Below are 19,401 nucleotides of genomic sequence, written 5' to 3'. Positions count from 1 at the left end.
GACCCCCTTCTCACATGCACACCAGCGTGTGAGAGGCAGTCAGGGTAATGAGTAATATGGCATGAGCTGTACCTGTGGGAAAAGTCAGCTTGCCTTTCCAAGGGGAGCTTCCCAGGGCTTTCTTCATTTTAAATGCAAACACTAATGCATAAAAGGAAGTGGTGGAGAGAGCAAAACTGAACATCAATGCACTCTGCTGAATATAAGAGATGGAGCTGTGGAGAGCACCTTTAAACTTGGAAGATTAAGACCATTAGAGTAAGAGTAATTTCATGGTGAAAAACCTATTTTATTTTACCTTCTGCTGAGAGGAGTAAAATTGCAATGCAGTTTTCACTGCACAGTTAGAGACTGGCAGCCTTTATACATTGTACAGCCTATGGGATAGCAGAAGTAAAGGTGCTTTCTTTTTCCTGAGGTTTCAGAAAATAATTTTGAAACAAATTAACAAGAATAAGACTTTGTGACATCAATCACATATCTCCAAAAAGATGTGTGCTAGCAGAAAGCTAGCTATCTAAAAGGCTAGAGGAGGTCACAAAGACATATAACTTATACAGACTTGCTGATGAAATACGTAATGAACCTTGTCCACAGAATTATTAGGTATTACAAAACAGCTTTGAGATGCCTTTTTTGGCAACTTAACTTTTAAGCCTTAGGGTTAGTGTGAGCATTCTTTGATGACCATAATGACTTGTTGAAAGGTTGGCTTTTTAAAGAAATGTGACTGAAATCTGTGTCCATCCATCTCTTTGCTCGCTCTTTGCTCTCTCACCCTCTTGACCAAGCTGGCTGATCCTACCAGAATCAGCAAAAGGGCAAAGTATCTCAAAGTTACAAAGGTCTGACAAGTTTCACAAATGTTGATAGCTGAGGTAAAAAGGAAACCCCAGATTAATACTGTCACTGAGGCAAAAGCTTCAGCACAAACACAAGAATCTTCAGAATGGGTTGAACTAATCAAAGTAGATGAAAAATATAAAGTTATAGACCTGAAGTTTGGTTGCATGGGAGGGAGTTGGGGTAGGCAGAGGTCTAGCTGAGGTAATCGTTGTAGGGGCAGGCAGAAAGATGAATGGATGTAGGATGCAAGTAAATAGAAATCCAGGAATTATTAATTCTGTTGTTACCATAACTGTTTTTTTTTTTTTACCACGAATTAGAATTTCAAATAGTCACAAACATCCAGGAGCTGCACAATAAAGTCAGACACCAGGTTTCACAACACTTGCTGTGCTAGATCTGCTAACATTGCAGCACTAGAGCTCATTCTTACCTTTCCACAGGGTCAACCAAATGCTGAGTGGTAACTGACCTCTTTAAAAGCAATTTTCATAAGTAGTCTCCATGCTTGGTATAAGGACCTCATTAAAGAAAACACAGCTTACTAATATGAGGGTTCATTGGAGGTTAGATTTGTCAGCAGAAAAAGGCCAACTTTACTAATTCTGTCATGCAAACACAACTTATCTTTTGGAGATGAGGGAAAGGACAATCTAAAATGCCAGTGATTTGTAAGAGGCATCTCAGATAAAGCCAGAATTGAGTTCCTAGCTTCCAAATACTTATGGCAAAATGTTTTAGAATAAGAAGTATCTATTGTCTTCTTTTCTAACATGGATGCCACTTCTAGAGGACCTGTGATGCTGAAAGATTTTTAGTTTTTTCATATATTTGTAGCTTTGTAGAATTCAATATATAGTTTTATAGTTTCTAGCACCTTCTTACCCTTTTCAAACTTTCTCAGTCTTTTTCACATTGTAGAACTATACCTAACCCTTTCTAACAGATTATGTCAAACTCTTGAATTATTGTTTAGTGTTATTTTCAACAAAAGAATTTCTAACAAGGACATCTTGTTTTGCAGTAGCATTTGAGAGACAAAACAAGATATAAAGCAAAGAACTCCCTGGAGACACTCCAAGGGGCAGGCCCAAGGCTGGGTCACCAGGACAACTGCTCTCCTATTGGATGTACCTACTACATAAACTAATTCATTAACCTTATAAAAACTGTAGAAATCCTATACCACACATGCTCATAGCTATTTTTGTGCACCTGAAAGCTTTCATTAAAGAACAGTGCTCTATAATACCACTTTAATATTGCTTGGAAAGTTTTTCTTTTGATTTCAGGCAACAGTTGCTGCTTTGATTGAAAATGAATATGTCAATACAAAATCCCGCAAAGGATGTGTTTTTCACTATCTTCCAATCTCACACATCTATCAAATATCTCAGCAGCCTGGGAAGAGAGTCAGCTGCTTATAATTGAGGGAGGATCTCAGACATAATCCTTGTTTTTCAGAGTCTGGGTAGAAGGGAGTTTTTCCCCAGTAATTTGTGATTTTTTTTCCCACTGCAGTGCAGCCGAGCGATCAAAATGGCAGCGCAGGCACCTGAGAGGAACTGAGCCCAGCATAGCGGCAATGCGACCCAGCTTGGCCAGCCTACCTTCCAGGGGTTTGCTCATCACTGCTGTCCATTGTTCTGGCTGGGGTGGGACACGCTGCCTGCAGGAGTCCCTCACCCCCGTGTTTTTGTTCCCGCCAGCCGTGTGGTGTGGCCTGCGGGAGCAGCCGCCATCTTACCTCTCTCTGGGGAAGCCGGGGATGTGGCCTGTGGGGCGTGGCCGCCATTTTGTTTTTGTTCCTGGTGGTCAACGCCTTCTGGTGGGTAAAACATCTTCTCTTTTTGAACACTTAAGTTACTAATATTGCAGTTGTTACTGTGCATTTCTTATTCCACTGCTTTGTGCTTTCAGTAAGTTATTATCTCAACCCATAGTCTCTGCTTTTGCCCCTCCCTTACTGGAAAGGGTAGAGGTAGCAGAGCAGTTTATTTCAAATTTAAATTCCTGCTGGTGTTTAACCATTATACATTCACACACACAAACTTCTGACTGTGTCCCTTTTTGGTACAGCTGTCTATGTATTCTTTGTCTTCAGACAAACTGACTAGATGGGTTTTTTTGGTGTACCATAACCCCAGCATGTCTACTCTCATCCTGCTTTGGTCTGCCTGCTACTAAGGATCATGACTATGCCTAAAGGCAGGGATGTCCTCTGTACTGAAGCAGAAGTGTAGCTGATCAAGTTATTCCTTGCCACATCCTTTTTTTCCACTGTTTATTATTGAATTGACTGTCTTCCAGGTGTTATTCCTCCCTTAGCTCCCTGAGCTGTGCCAATAGCCCACACTGCCTTCAGTCACAATTCAGGCTAAACTAGCTGATTTTGTACTGAAGTCAGCTATAAACACTCATACAACCTCATAATGCAGGCTTGCTACAAAGAAAGGTAGAGGCCCATGATGGATAGCCAGTAGGCAGAAAAATCTTAATCCACTACAAGCTATATCCAACGGGATTGTGCGTCTGTATCATTAGATATATATTATAGATAGTCATAGAGACTAAGGCCAGAACTACAAAGTATTTTAAAGGGAAGCAAAGCTCCAATCTGTCTCTTAAATCACAACCTGTGTGGCTTCCTTAAAGACACACAGGGAATCTATGATGCTGTGATGGAACAGGAAATTGAATTAAGATCACAGGTAGCGAGTCTAAATTGCATTTTTTTCAAAGTTGGAAGTCAAGTTAGAAAAACAATTTGCAACTAAGCACTGCACAGAAGTGGAATAGGAAAGAAAAGTTTTAGTTTATTTAAAGTATAGCAACTTCTGTGAATTGCAGGTGTTACAGATTAACACTTTAATGGGAGCCACATGCATTGCATCCTTGATGTCTGACTCCAAATTCAGGTTAAGAAATAAAATTGTTTTGACATCTAAGGAGGACGTGATATTCTTTCTGAATATAGATCAAGCTGTCTGTGACATGTAAATGAAACTCTTCTGAGTATTTTTTTTTTAAACAATCGTGATCAAAAAGAAAAGGTAGAGAATTTTTCATGCTTATATGTTATCCTGGGAGTCCAGTTCTAATTACAGAGTCTCTTTGGACAATGGCGATGTTTTAATCTTGTTTTGATGAAACACCTAAGCATATACTTAGGTAAGGTTGTTTTCAGAACTGTATGTAAGTAATACTTAGACCACAATGCTTTTCCCTGATGCTGACTGTAATTTCCATTCATTGATTCTGCCAGCCTTGTCTGATCTAGTTTTTGGAAGAAGTTTACATATATATTCATATACCTTGCCATTACTGTACACTGTTTTTCCCCTTGTCTGCTTAAATGTGTGCCGCAGACCTCCTGTATGTATAATTAAATATTTCTAAACTGGTTTCACACTGCTTCTATTTTTAATAGAAAAATCCAATTTTTCAGTTTTTCTTTTCAGTCTGTTATTTCATCTAAGGAAAAAATCATTCTGTACTCTGAAGTTTTGTGTTGGAGACAGCCACCCTAAACTCTATAAGGAGGCAGAAGATGACGTGTCATGCAAATGCACCTAGACTCCATTTCCTTTCAACAAACAGGATATTCCCTTAATGGCATTGCCACTTCACAGAATTGTGGGAGGGGTCCCTGGGCTGCCCTGGGAAGCTACACAAGTATAAGTGAACTTATCCATCAGATGTTATGTCCTCCCTGATCTATGTCAGTCAACAGTTGGTCTACTCCTCTGTTCCAGAAAGTTCATTGTTCTCGTCACCCCTATTGGTTCTTTCTGTAAAGCCACTCCTTTCCCCTCTCTCCATTGGTTCTGTGTATGTCGCTCCATCCTTGTTCCTCCCCTTGGCCTTTCCCCTGTTGGTTCGTTTGTACCCCGACCACTCCTACCCCTCCAGTGTTGTGTGCCCTGGCCCCGCCTTCCCTCGGCCTACTCGGAGCCTGTCTCCCTTCAGAGTGGTTGTCTCCCTGCCCCTTTCTTACCTCCCTCGCCCTCTGCCTCTCCTGCAATAAAACCCTCGTGGAATACGGCAGCCTGAGCATCCTCCTGTTTCTCTGGTGGAGCTATCCATAACTATCTGGGCACCTGTGGATTAGCCAGCTGTGGGCCACCCTGGTGGACCGGATCTGCAGGCGCTTTACACAGAATCACAGAATCCAAGAATCATGGAGTAGTTTATGTTGGAAAATGCCTCTATGATAATTGAGTCCAATAATTACCTGATCACTACCAAGGCTACCACTAAACCGTATCTCCTAGTGACCGATCTACATGTGTTGAATACTTAGAGTATAATGTTCTGTCTCTTGTGTTCCCTCTTCCTTTCACATCAGAATGGTTTGCTTTCCATCTTTAGCTTCTGCGGAAACATGCCTCTTCTTCTCAGTGTCAAGCTCGGTCTCATACTCTTGCACAGGCTGTCCCCTCATTAATCACTATTTGGTCCTTTCTGTGCTTTTTTCTGCTCTATTGCAACAATCTAACTGCACAGAATATTTGCATGTACTTGCACTGCATTCTGTCTTTGGCTTATACAAATCCCTACATATTCAGCATTTATGTATTTTCCCTGGTCTGCACAAAACAAGTATTTATTTATACAGAAGCCACATGAAGGAAGATATGGAGGAAGTTTGCCATAGATTTTGTATATGTTCACTAATTCAGATTCACATGAGATGGAGTGCAAGAAGTAGCAACATGAGATTGCTTTTGAAGAGGTTTTGAAGAGGTTTTGTAACTTTTTCACTCGTAGTGTACTGGTATTGTCCTTGGGAATGTGGCCTTGATTCAGAATGCCATGCATAAAGAGAGGCACTTGGTTTTGTGGTACTTCATGGAGGAGAGGGTGGAATATGGACACACTCCAGAACTTGGTGAGACAGAGATGCTTGATTTGATAGGTACCTTCCAGGTGATCCAGAAAAAGAAGTATCTGTGTCCTATTTTTCTGAGTTTTGATGCTGTGGTTTTTCTATGAGTAGCTGGCATCTAATTCCAGGAGCATTGTGTTTTCTGTGGCTTTCTTTCCTATTTCCTTTACTTTCCCACTTACAAGGAAGCTGCAATAGCTCCAACAGGATATTCCAGATTTTCTGAAACAGAAATACAGAGGGATATACAACATTCAACTTTTAACAGAGTTCTGTTTTGCCTTCTAATTTCTGTTTAAAGAAGCAACAAACCCTTAAAACAAGACTGCCATGCTCATTATTCTCTGCTTTCCCTCAGGCACATGCTGTGAGTAGGAAAAATTACATCTCATAGTCTGATGCTGGCTACTTTCTCTCCCTTAGCTTGCCTCCATCCTTTTTCAGGGTTTTATCAGACTGAGCTGATAAATCAGGTAGAATGATCCTGCTTTACTCTGGAAATCTAAATTAGGTGACAAGGAGAGAGATAGAAGGAGTTTGTGGAGAAAGCACCAGTGATCATGCAGATTTCAATAATAGATTCCTTATTCTGTGTGGGAAAAGTGTCTTCCAGAATTGATATAATTGTGCACCCTTCAGTCCCTGCCAGCACATGGAAGCCATGTCACCATGGCATAAAATAATTTCCGTTCAAAGCATCTAAAAATCGTGGCAAAAGAAGAGATTATGATTTACCCTGTCTTCCCTTTGATCCTCTGACAGCCTGCTAAGTGCATAACTATGCTCATGGCATTCAGGGCATTCTGACCCACTTATGCTAAATCAGTAGATGATACCTTCTCTAGGTAACAAGGGATGAGAAAATGGCCTCATGTTGCACGAGGGGAGGTTTAATTGGATATTAGGAAAAATTCTCTCACTGAAAGGTTGGTCAAGTATTGAAACGGAATGCTCAGGGATATGATGAAATCACCAGTTCTTGGAAATGTTCAGAAAGTTCCTAGCTGTGGCAGCTGGGGAGATGATTTAGTGGTGAAGATGGTTGGACTTCATGATCTTGGAGGTCTTTTCCAACCTTAACATTTCTCTGATTCTATGACATAGTGGAGAACGGAAGAGGTCAAGGCGTCGGTGCATCCATAAGATGGAGAGCTCTGCTGATGTTAGCAACCACTTAGTAACATGCAAGATCATGCTAAGGTAAGGAATATTTGTCACCAGGCATAGATAGAGATGCATCTGGGATCAGAAAATATTTAATTACTGTTGGCAGGTTTAAACCCCTTCTTTGGATTTTCAAAACAGGAGAAGGTATGCACCCAGTTTGTATCCTATGCTCTCCTCTTCAGATAAAGAGAGCATGGACTGTCTAAGATACCTGTGATTTATTTAACATCCTGCTGCTGTTAGGCATATCCTCTTACTTTCTACATCTGCAAATAGGTGAGTCTGGGAGGTGAACACCATTATGTAAATGACGAAGGATAACTCTGTGAATCTGTGTTGCGCTTACAGGAGACAGACTGTGCAAAGAAACAGCTATGGAAAGTCAGCAGCTCTCACCAGTCCTAAATCTTCTTTGAGTATCTTGCAGCTGAATTTTGGGACCAAAATAAGGTGAGGTTTCCTTTTATTTGACTTTCTGGCATTTAGATTTCATAAGCATAATTTTTTATCTTATCTTGTTTGAAAGCTAGCTAATATAACAACAAACCAGAGTGTGAGACTTTTAAAATCTTGAAAATGGGCAGTGCAATATTCAGCCTTAATGTCACCCTGTTGACTGGGGACAAGGTAGCCTTTATGTAAAAACAAAACAAAAACCCAACAAAACCAAACCAAACCAGAACCAAAACCAAAACCAACAACAAACCCCAAACCATGAAAACCAACAACAAAACCCAGATTATAGGAGAATTGTGTCTGATAGGAGAATAAGAAGCAAGGACCCTCAGGATAGCCATAATCTCTGAAGAATTTCGTTATTGTTCCTGCTTAGCTCAAGCCAAATCAATGTAAGGGTTTTGTCCCAATTCCAATTAGTCCATCGTAGGTCAGTATATCTGGAAAGTCCTAAAAAGATCTGTGCAGTTATTTCAGGAGACTGAGCAGCCCAATTTCTGTTCAGTTAAATGTCAGCTGAACATACCTGGCACTTTGCAAGTATTGCTTCCCTGAAAAAGTTGAAGGCTGACTCTGACAGAGAAGTAGAGGGTGAGAATGGAGAGATGCAAGCAGCTGAATCTCTTAAATGTTCCTGAGCATCATTAAAAATAAGGGTGACCAAGGAATGTAAATGTAAAAGACACCTAGGTCAAAACTTCAAGTGTGATTTTGGTACAGCATCTCTAGCTAGATTAGCTGGATGTAGTCTGAAACAGAAGAATTTGAAAAGTATTTACAATATCCTGAAGGTATTTTGACATCTGTCCATTTGGATGTTTTAGTTCTGCACTGAGGAGATAAGGGCAGAATAATTCCTGCTTGAACTTTACTCACTGGAAAAGTAAAATCATTTCTTTTGCCAAAGAGAAAGAAAAACTTTGAACAAGTTCTGGCCAAGTTTGTACCAAAGGTGCTGAACTCTTCTCTTTGAAGAGGTATCATGTAACAGATAATTTTTTACTGCATGTTGATATTTCCTCCAAATTAACTTAAACTGGCATTCTGCCTCAAAAACTGAAAAATACTAAACCTGACACTCCGCTTGTCTGTTCTCCATTCAGAATGTCTACAGCTACCCCTTTTGTGACTTTTCTTTTGCTGCTGGGTTTCCACTTAGATTGCTTAAATATCCTTTCTCACTATTCTCAAAATCTCTGCTGGCCCCTAAGTGACTTCTACACTGTGACTCGTGGGCCTCTTTCATCAGGAGGCAAACTAATGGTCTCCTTCAACACATGCTGGATGTGTTCTGCACAGCTCCAGGGTTTCTGCTGCTGCTAATGAGATTTTTCTGGAGGGTTGGGAAAGATCATTAAGAAATGGCTTCTGCAAGCCCAATATTAGTTTTTCAGTCTTTAACTAGGGGTGCCTCCTCACAGCTCAATGCTAATAATGGCAGAATGATTGCTTTGGTAGCAGGGTGGTCAAAGATCAGCTCACTGGTTTCAACACACAGGTCCATCTGCTAGGCTGGGTGTTTTTGAACTTTTGGAGTGGTGAAAAAGGGAGCAATGCTTGCAGGCTTATAGCAAGGTGAGTTATGGAGCCGAGTGCCAAGTGAAAGACTTGGCTAATGGTATAACTTGGCTGCACATAGAGGGAATTCCTACCTCAGTTAGGTATCCAGCCCAGTGAACAAAACAGACAGAATTATCAGAAATACTTAGTTTGAGAGCAATCCCTGTCCTTGAAGACAAACAGGATGGTACTAGGTAGTGGTGGTAGTTTGAGGAAAATGAAAACTGTCCTTGGGAGACAGCCTTGTCAGCTGCTGATTGTGGGCTTGGTTAGAGAATGGGAATCATGGGGAAGAGAGCGTTGGATAGGAACTGTGGATAGTGCTAGGAGAGCTATGGGACAGACAACACATAAGAATCTGGGAAAGAGAAAGGGAAAGCTGCCTGAGATGCTATTCATTAGTACTGTCAGAAAGGATTCAAGAAGATTGTGGATAAATACTTGACCAAAGGAGAAGGTAGATGTAGTGCAGGGAGACAGAAAAAATGCATAATTAAACATTCTTCAGTTGCTCTAGACAACATCCTTTACTCCCAGATCAGAGCTGACAAAGGCCTTAGGTTTCCCTGTTTGCTACTTCGGAAGTTAGCATGACAACCCTTAATTCAGGGAACTTGGAATGTTGAGATACAGGGTTTAAACACCACTGAGGTAGCTGAAAAAGTGAAGAAAGGAGAGAGGCTGAAAGGCATCACTGATGTGGCATGCTTCATAGATTTTGCAAGAGCAGGAGAAAAGATCACCCTGATGGGGACACCATGCCTTTAAAAGGACCTTGGCAGGAAAAAAAAGTGCATTTAAGAGGAAGCTTAGGTTTGGACATGCTGATCTATTAAGCTTCAAAAACAAGTACTCAGGTCACAGAGCTTTCCTGGAACAGTGGCAGAACTGTCCAAAGGCTTAGTGCCAAGGGATTTCTGAATACCACATCTGAAACAAAGCAAAGAAGTGTCCTTTTTTGTGAAGTACAGCAAGTAAAACCACTGCAGAGCTAAAACACTGGAATCGTACATGAAAGCCACAAGAAGTTTGAATTCTGCTCTGCTTTACGTGAAGTGGTGGGCAAAAGATGATACAATTTACATGGTTGCTGTATTTTTTACATTCTGTCCGTTGTCAAACATTAATTGCTTCTAAAATTTTAGTCAAAGGGATGGCTAATTATGAAACTGTAACAAAGACATGTATTTCTCATATTAAAAATAAAATGGATAGCTGTAAGTTTTACCTAAAAATACAACAAGCAGGTGAAAGATTTCAAGAGGACCCAGGGTCAGAGAGCTATTTTTACAGTTTCTGGGAATTAATGATGTTCCTGTTAAGATACATCATCATTATCTAACAACAGGGACACATGTATGAACAATCATTGGCAATAGCAGGAGGGCAGTAGATACACATGGGGATGTCTTTAGGCAACAGCGAAGCTCTGAGTGTAGATTAGAGTTGAAGGATCCCAAATTCCCCATCATTATTGGTCTTGAGACTGTTTTCTTTCTTCCTGTAAAGCCAAACCATCCTGGAAGGGTTTTAAACTCAGGTGAACAGAACTGCTGACAGAAAGGCTATATTCACATTAGCCAAGGGAGGAGTAATCTCTTCTTTGGGATTTACATCTGCACAAAAAGCAAATTTCCATTAAAATGGAAACCCATCAGTTAGGTATCTTTTTTCTTGCTGACATCAAATATTTTCTTGTCTGCTTGCTGTGTCTGCTCTGTTTCTGGCCTGTAATTCTCAGGGCACTTACATTTGCCTAAATTTAATTCTTGCCTCAGGGTATGGTTTTGGCAAACTGTCAGTTGGCATGTGTTGGGAAGTCAGGGCATTTCCCCAGGAAACATACTCTCCAGAAAAATCTGTTCCACACTGATAACATTTAGATCTGAGAATAAAACAGCAGAAAAGTATGGCCAAGGGCCTTTGGCAACTTCAGAGAGAGAGTTCTTACCTACAGCTGCTCAAAAAAGCTTAAATTTACTAGAAAAGAAGAAGACATTAGGCTTGGAGGAAAGCTAAAGCAGCAAGGTATGCACAGGTAGTTTGAAATCATCACCTGCAAGGACAGAAAAGGTAGAAAGTGAGGAAGTTGCCACAGGGAAACTCATCTTTAGCCTGGCTACATTAATCAGCAATTTGAGAGTGCTGCTGTATGTGCACAACAGAATAGGGATGCAAATGTAAGGGGCAGAGAGGGGGATGGAGAAACTGAATTCTTTGGAGACTCTTTCCATATCTCCATGGGTAAGCAAAGCTGAGACTGCCTTCAGCAAGTCTTCCTGTGAGTGGCAGATCAAAGGCGGTCCGGTTACCCATAAAACTTTCTGGATTGGTTTCCAAAGGTGTGAAGGAGGTGTGAAGGTCAATTGACTTTTCCTCTTTAGAAATTACACTCTTCACATTTCTCTCCTTTCATGGATACTAACAATATATTTCTCTTCAAGACTATCAACAGCAGTTTAAATGAGCTTAAAATATTTCAGGTGACTGTTCCTCTGGTAATTTAGCTGAAATCAGCCAGAGTTCAAAAGTTAGGAATGTTAGTTGCATGGAGAGAATAAACAAGTTGACATGCCAAGTGCAATTGCATAGGTGTGGTTGTCTTCACTTCAGAAAGCAGCCTAAAAGCTGTTTGGTGGCAGATGAAGGGCAGACAGTGATTGTTGCCACTGCTGCTCAGGATGAAATCCTGGAAACTGTAAGAGCAGCTATTAGTAAGGAGGCTATGACGAGACATAGCCTGTTTCGTTCAGCAGTGCAGAACACAGCTTGCAGAGGTGAGATTCCTAAGGTCATATAGAAAAGTAGCAAGATCACAAGAAGTTACACATATTGTTTGCAAGCAGAAAATTCAAGAACGGGGCCAAACACACCTTTATTCAGGGCTCAAAATCAGTAACACGGAAGAAACACAACTTACGGTTTCTGTCTTCATCTCTGAAACAGCCTTTCTTTACTCACTTCCCTTTCATCACCAGCTTAACTGTTTTTCTCTGTTCCATGTGTTTAGATATTGCAAAAATTTAAGAATTTGCTGGAGCTCTGCGAGTAGGTAGCTCACTGAAGATATTATGCACAATTTATTTTTTCTCAGATTAGAGTATTTAATATCAGTCTCTTAAGACAAGGGAAAGGCTGTGTGCAGTTCCAATCCAAACTGCCTAACAGTTGAACAGTTAACTATATATTTTAGGCCAATGGTGGTTAATGGGTAATACTTACTGGAAGTGAAATTTAGCCCATGGCTAAATGGCAGTAGGAGCAAGAATTGCATGCCTAAAAAATCAGGACTTTTGTGCTGATGACAAGCATACAAATTCTGTAGAACTCCTCAACTAAATCAATATCCAGTCATCCTGTGTCTTTATGATAACTGATTTGGAGAAAATAAGACCTTCCTTCACAATACACTTACCTTTGCCCTAAAGATACAGGTAGTTTAAAAATAAGAAAAATAAAGAAAATAATAATAATAAAAACTCTGGTTTTTGAGGCTTTTTTGATTTTGCTAGGTTCAGCTTAATCATTCTGCAATAGGTGGAAGCTTATTGAGTTATTTCTGAATGCGATTTAGAACTTATAGCAAAAAAGGTTTTTTTTTTTTTGTTAGAGTATTAATGAAAACTCCATGTAATTTGAAAGGCTGAAAAGTTCAACAAACTGGTGAAGTCATTATTGTGGGGGGAAGAAAATGAAAAATGTGTAAGAAATCTGAAGTGCTATGACCATTGCCCAGAAGTGGCACTCAGTTCCCTATGATTACTTTTCCTAAGGCTTTGGAAAAGTAGTGTGGGGAATGGATGCTCATTTTGAGGGCAGCCAAATTACTTCTAAGCTGCATCATGAGGCCTTTCTTTCGACTGAAGCGCTTTAGCATTTCATGGAAGTGTCTTCCCCACAGCCTGCGGATGGGGCTCGCTACCCAGGCAGCCCCAGCCTGCCACATCTCTCAGTGCTTTTCCAAAGACTATTGCTTCTCTTCAGAGAGTGAGTTGAGTGTTAGTAATGTTTCTTTCCCTCAAAGATCACAAGAATGAACCCCTTGGGCCCAGTAGGAGGCAAGTGCCCAAGTCTGTTAGCAGTGTTCAGCAGCATGAGGCCTGGCTGTACACATGTACAGCCATAGACTGTTGGCTTTTGGATGAAATATAACAAAGGCAATGGGAAAGCAGAACAAGCTGGCTAAAGGGGCATCATCCCATTACTCTAGACTTCAAGGGGCTTACCAAAATCAAGTGTATATTGCAAACATGTAAGCATAGAGCGTGTGAATTCATTTTATGCAGACACAGAAATACGTCAGCTGCAACAAATGATCTTGTAAGTCTCTGTAACTGCTAGGAAACTGTCTGGATGACAAAGCCCCTCACATGTGTCTGAGTTTTGCCCAGGGGACCACAGACTGACTAATGAACTTGTCAGTAAGGCTGACAGGGCTCTAGAATTACAGCAGAGTAAGAGTTCCTATCCAGAATGGTGTAATGAGAGTGTTTTGTGCTGGCTGGATAATACCTGTATGGATCAGTCCTTTTATTTCCATGCCCGTTGCAGCCTTTCGTGTTGATCAAAAATCTTGTATCTCCAAAATTGCCCACCAGACAGGCCCTATTAGCTTCTTTCTCTTGCAAAGTCCCTTCATGGATGACGACAGTTCAAGCTGCATTAGGGGTTCAATGTAGATCCTTCACCTTGTAAATTGCTTTAGCTGTTGTTGGTTGATGCATTTCAAATCAAGTGTCATGTTCTCAGTATTGCCTGTAAGTTTTACACCACACTTCCCTCCCATGCCCAGGGTAGACCTGTGAATCCTGGTCTCCAATATCTTCCTGCTGCCTAGCAAATTATTTATTTTACTACTCGTGAGACAAATCTATATTTGACAGCTGTTTCCTGGTGAAAGCAACTGTTTTGTCAGCAATTCAGTGGCAGAAGCCTCTTCCTGGGACAAAAGTCCTTGACTTAAACATTTTGAAGTACCTATTCTGAAGACAGTGGAAATTCTATCATCTATAAATCACATTACCTATTTTCCTAGGAGAGGGGGAAAGCAAAGCAAAATTAATTTATTAAGTACAGATTATGAGGAAAAGTAGACTTTGTAATGAAGCACTGCAGCTGCCAGGTATTTAGTCGTTGTCATTCAATGGAGGCACCCTATGTTTTCAACACTGCTGTATGTGCTGACAGGTTCAAAGATCCAGTGGTATCTTAGTCATAGGCACCAGTGGGCAGCCACAAGCACGGGAAGGCAGATGGCACTGCAAAGCCTGCCTCTGTTTGAAGCTAGAATGAAACCAAATCCTTGCCCAGAAAAGCTATTTATTCTGTCTTCATTATGGGGCTGAATCACAGAGCTCTACCCCTGGGTCCCTGTTGCTGCCTGAAATCAGTGTATCACTAGGGGATGTCCTGTCTCTCATGACAACTGTCATCTTGACCAGCACACTGTAAATGGAACCAGGGAATCACTGCCCCTAAACCCACAAGTTATCACAGCTTGTGTTGGCACATCAGCACCAAGCAGGTCCATGACCTGAGAGGAGCTGCTGCTCTGTAATCCCCCTCTGAGCCAGGGGCTGCAGAATCTACAAGGAAATGTTTTATTTCACAGTGTCAGGGAAGCTGGGAAAAGGTCAGCTCTGAAAAAAATGCTTTTACAGACTCAGGCTTGCAAATCTTGAAGAAACTGCACAGTCTGAGACACTGAATTGTCAGAAGTTCCATTTGTACTTTTAAAGGTAGTGGCTCTGTGGGAGGTGTGAGTTCATTCAGCTGGTCACTGCACAGCCTGCAGTGTGTTTGAACTCCTGATCTGAAATATCCTGCAGATACCTGGCTAGAGGGGCCGCACTGGGAAACGTCAGTCCTGTCTAAAATAGGAAAAAAGGAGGTGATGTGGGAGAAATTACGACTAAAAATAGAATGTTTTCCTCCTCATTACAAAATACAGGTAAAAATAAAATTCAACACTTCCAGTCTTTCTGCATCTCTGAATGACAGCCAGGTATGAATTCATGGCACTTGTCTCATTGCTAAAAAAATGCAAAACAAAGGCAACTTCCACATTTATTTTTAGTTCAGTTTGTTAAATTCCAATGCTCATAACAGGGTTAAATTTGGTCCTAAAATGTGGTTTGTCCTGGGAAGTCTGCTGTAACTAATAGCCCATTTATGTTCACATTACTTGTTTTAAAAAGTATATGGGATTAGTGTGTTTTCATTAGTGGGTTTTCATTTTTCCAATGAAAAGCGATTTTTGATCCAAACAAGGATTTTTCTTTTTGAAAAGATATAATAATAATACATTTTTATTGTTTCTCAAAAGGAAAAAAATGGATATAACTTTCTGGCAATAAAATATCTGTTTCTTTATAAATTTATTTGATCTTACTCAATTTTGAAAATTGAATGCATATCTTTTTTTCCTGTAGAGATCTCCAATAATGGTGTTTTGGTGTTTTTGTTTGTTTGTTTGTTTGTTTGTTTTTATCTATTTTTTATTTCTAAAACATGCCTGTGAAGAAATTTTAAAGGTCCCAGTATGTGAGTATTATTCCTTCTATACTTTGAACAGAATACAATTGCTGGCTCTTTTGTTTCATTAATTCCCATACAAATATACTTTGTACCCACTTTAAGTTCCTGAAAGACACAGGGATTAGAAACCTATTTAGCCTGACTAAACCATTTGGAAATTTAAAATGGAAAATATTATCACTGTTTGAGTGTTAAATCTACCAAAATTTTGTGTAACCAGTTAATTATTTGCTTGAGAGGATCCCTAAATCTTCTTGTGAAAGCAGGGAGCTTTGGCACTCATGCAGTCCCCAAACCAGAAAGGCAAGCACACATTGTCATGCTGAGTGGGGAAAATGCCAAGCAGCTGAGGAGTTTTGAAGCTTTTTTTGTTAGAAAGGCTTTGCTGAGAGGACAGGTACACCCGTGAAATTAAAAGGAACAGTTCAAGAAGAGAGAATTAAGGAAAACTCCAGGGAACTGATCAAGTACAAACCCTTGGTATAAAAAACATGTCTAAAGAACAGGCAAAAAGTGCCTCCAGAAGAAGTGAAAGGGAAGAGGGAGGGAGTGCATTGTGAACCGGTGCACAACAGAATGGCGGGAGCAGGTGAGCAGATAAACTCTGACTGCTCACTTCCTCCTGCCTCTAAAACAGCAGGACTGTGCTGCATCCCACTGTAGTTACAGAAGTGTGTCCAAAGACCCTCATCATCTAAATGTTTCATTTCCTGACAGCAAGAACTTGCAAAACTCTGACATTTTGGACTGGCTGTTGAGGCCAGGAAGTCATTCTATGATGGGAGTATCAAACCATAGTGTTAACTTTGCAGGAGGAGGTGGGAAAGGGTAGATCCTTTTTCATAAAAACAAATCTGTGCTGCCAAGATGTAAATAGGATGGATAAATTCTTTGCTCATCTGACTTTGTAGGAAGCTGTCTACAACTCCTCAGTCAGCAAAAAAAATGTATCTAAAATGTGATAGAAAGGAATTCCAGAGAGTTCAGGCATAAGAAGTGACCACTCAAATGTCTTTAAATGTGTTAAAAGTTGCTTGGCACTATTATGGTTTCTGATAATCTTACAGATTTAACTTTTTTTAAAATTACTCTTTTCTTCTATCTGAAATGGCACCCTGGTAGCTAATTTTAATTTATTATGGCTACCTTGATTTGTCTGCCAGCAAGGTGGGGGTCAAGCAGTTTCTAAAAAAACTAAGGTTTTTTTTGGTCAGACAGTAAAGGGCATGAGTGTGGAAGCCAGAAGACTGAAGAAGAAAGATCAGAAGGATAAAGAACAGTTAGAATAAGAGGTGTGAAGACATCACAGCTATTTACCTGTCTGTCACAGCACACCTTCCAGTCACCTCTGCAGGACCACTGATGTCTAAAATATGTGAAGCAAAAGTAATTATCCTGTCTCAGTGACTCTGGCTTTTTATCAAGTCAGTTAGTTTGAGGCATTTTCTGCTCAAAATTAAATTAGAAGCAGGCTTTTCAAAACAGCTGAACTATTGAATGTCTCAGTATGATGTTTCCATACACGTGCATGTGTTTTTGGCATGCAGCTGGCATTTTTCCCAGCTTCCTGAGACAAATGGCCTGCTTCTGGGTATCTTTTCCCTTCAAAATCCCACCTTGATAGAGTGTAGTATCAAGTAGTTTTGAATTTCCAATTAATTTTTTTTTTTTGTTAGGTAAGTCTCTGAATTTATAATACAGCCAGGTATTCCAGAAACAAAACAAACAAACAAACAAACAAACAAACAAAAAATCATGCTGAGGGGAATGATGGATTGAGCCAGCATGGGTTATTGTTTTTGAAATTGGGGAATATCTTAATGTAATATATGAACTTCAATGAGGGAAGATCCTTATTACATATCTTTCATCAGAATGCAATAAAGGACTAGCAGGAGACAAAGAAGAATAGAGGAAAGTAAAGAAATACAAGGTTATCTTCTCTGTATGTGCTTTTCAGCACTATGTATTGTGTAGTTCTGTGTCTATTTAACTATCAAACGGCATGCTCAGAAACATGGACTGACAGAATATGTACCCAGCAAATCCTTTTCTTCTCTCTCAGTTCTGGGATAATGGAAGGATTTCAGGTGTATGAAGGCCTCCTTGAAAAAACAAAACTAAGTTCCAGGGTATTGTTTTGGAAATGGAAATGCACCCAGCAGTAGGTAGAAACCCAAATTCCTTTGCTCTGCAGTTTCCATCACAGAAAAACAGAGTTCTGCATTCAGGATGTCCTTGTGTGTTAGCATGGCAAGAGTCTGATGTATTTCAAGCTTATAATTTTGCTTTTCAAGTGTTTGTTTTTTAATTTCTATATGTTTTTCCCCTCTCTGTTGGGCAGATGGTGGTTCTTATGAAGGGTCATCAGTATTCCTGGGAATGGATTCACAGGGGTAGAATAAAAATGGGATGTAGATTCTCTCTTTCCCTGCCAGTGCTGCCTGATTAAATAAGTGTGCTTCTGGTTGTGAGACAAGAGAGATATTGCACTGCCATGCAGCCAAAACCTCCACACCGGGGCTACATCTGGCCCAGTATATGAATTTCTCTTATTTTAAAGAAAATCCTTTGCTAGCCCCTTATTTTTCAGATGCATCACTGCAGATGCATAAAGATAGATTATGTCTGGATTTTTGCAGTAGGATTTCCTCTCTGCTCCTTTCCTGAGGCAGAGTAAAAGTATTCTTCCCTTTTTTAAATAAAAGCACTGTGGTTGGCAATTTTCCATGTTTCTGAAATATTTGTGGAACTTTAGCAGAAAAATGGAAAGCCACTATAGTGGAAAGCCACTATATATTCCTTTTTTTTAACCTAATTGGGCTGAACAAGAAAGTCAGGGATAGGATAGGAAACAGGACAGTTGCTCTTTCCTTACAATCTAGAAGTCACTATTGATGGAGGTAATTAATAGGAGAATCTTTTCTGCCTTCTCCACAAGTGGAGGTAGTAAGATCAAGCATCAGTACTTGAGGGGATGCTAGCAAGGAATAAGAACTGACATTTGGATTGAGGTCTCTAAAATGGCAGTTTGTCATTACATTGATGTGCATTGTTAAAAAATTTGTATATGACTCCAGAGGCTGCAAGAATTTGACATATTTGTAGTAATGAGTGAGCCTTCCAAAGTGGATTATACAAAATACAACATTTCAGGCTAATTTTGAGCACTGTGTTTACTTTGGAAGCCTTTTAAATCCACTCTAAAATGGTTAAACTAGAATTGTCTGCTGAAGCATTTTAGGCTTTCTGAACAGAATTACAAGAGAAATTGCTTTTACAAAAAGTCAACAAAAATGTTTTGCCCTGGATAGGGCAAAAGTAGAAATATTTACTGCAGAAACAGGAAACAGAAAAAATTTCATACTTCAGATAGCACATATGTAGATTTTCCTCAGCACCTTCTTTCAGGAGAGATCATCCCATGAATTCAGTACCACTTTCTAAGTGAGAACTCTAGAAAACCAGAGCATTTCTTATAGTGTTACACTACCAACAGTGACTGATAACTCAACCAGTCACTAAACCAGTCACTAAACCAGGGACTCCAGGTGAAGGCACTGGGACTCTTGAACTTCCTTGGCAGCTCAGAAGAATTGTTTCTTTCAATTTCCAGGTTGTATAACTCTTTCCTTTCATTTTTTTCTCCCCATCAACCCTACCCATCAATAAAGGTTAGGCAAGTACCTCACTGAAAATGTTAGGACATGAAAAAACTTAGGATCAGGATTGTTGCTGGCTGCATAGCAGTGGGGCAGAGACCAGGGCAGCTGGTGTGCTGACACCAGGAACCAGGGGTCCAGGCAGAGCCTACATACAAAAAACCCACCCATTGCCTCCTGGCTGTCAGGCAGGCTTTTGTCAGTGCTGACAGCCTGTCCCCTTCACGAGCATCAAATTAATTCCAGCACTAAAATAAATCTCAAATGGAACCATGGCTGATAAAG

The 19,401-nt window shown here is 40.2% G+C and overlaps 1 long non-coding RNA gene across 1 annotated transcript in view; it reads right to left on the bottom strand.

Annotated features, from left to right (window-relative positions):
* Nucleotides 1-2,575, bottom strand: part of LOC128788829 (uncharacterized) — a 35,209-nt gene extending 32,634 nt beyond the window's left edge. The window contains exon 1 of the long non-coding RNA XR_008431217.1: nucleotides 2,457-2,575. This is a non-coding gene — a long non-coding RNA (uncharacterized LOC128788829). The remainder of the gene's footprint in view (nucleotides 1-2,456) is intronic.
* Nucleotides 2,576-19,401: the final 16,826 nt, after the last annotated feature.

This window comes from Vidua chalybeata, chromosome 5 (assembly GCF_026979565.1).
Source record: "Vidua chalybeata isolate OUT-0048 chromosome 5, bVidCha1 merged haplotype, whole genome shotgun sequence".
Classification (NCBI taxonomy): Eukaryota; Metazoa; Chordata; class Aves; order Passeriformes; family Viduidae; genus Vidua; species Vidua chalybeata.
This window is presented reverse-complemented; position numbering and strand designations above follow the sequence as displayed.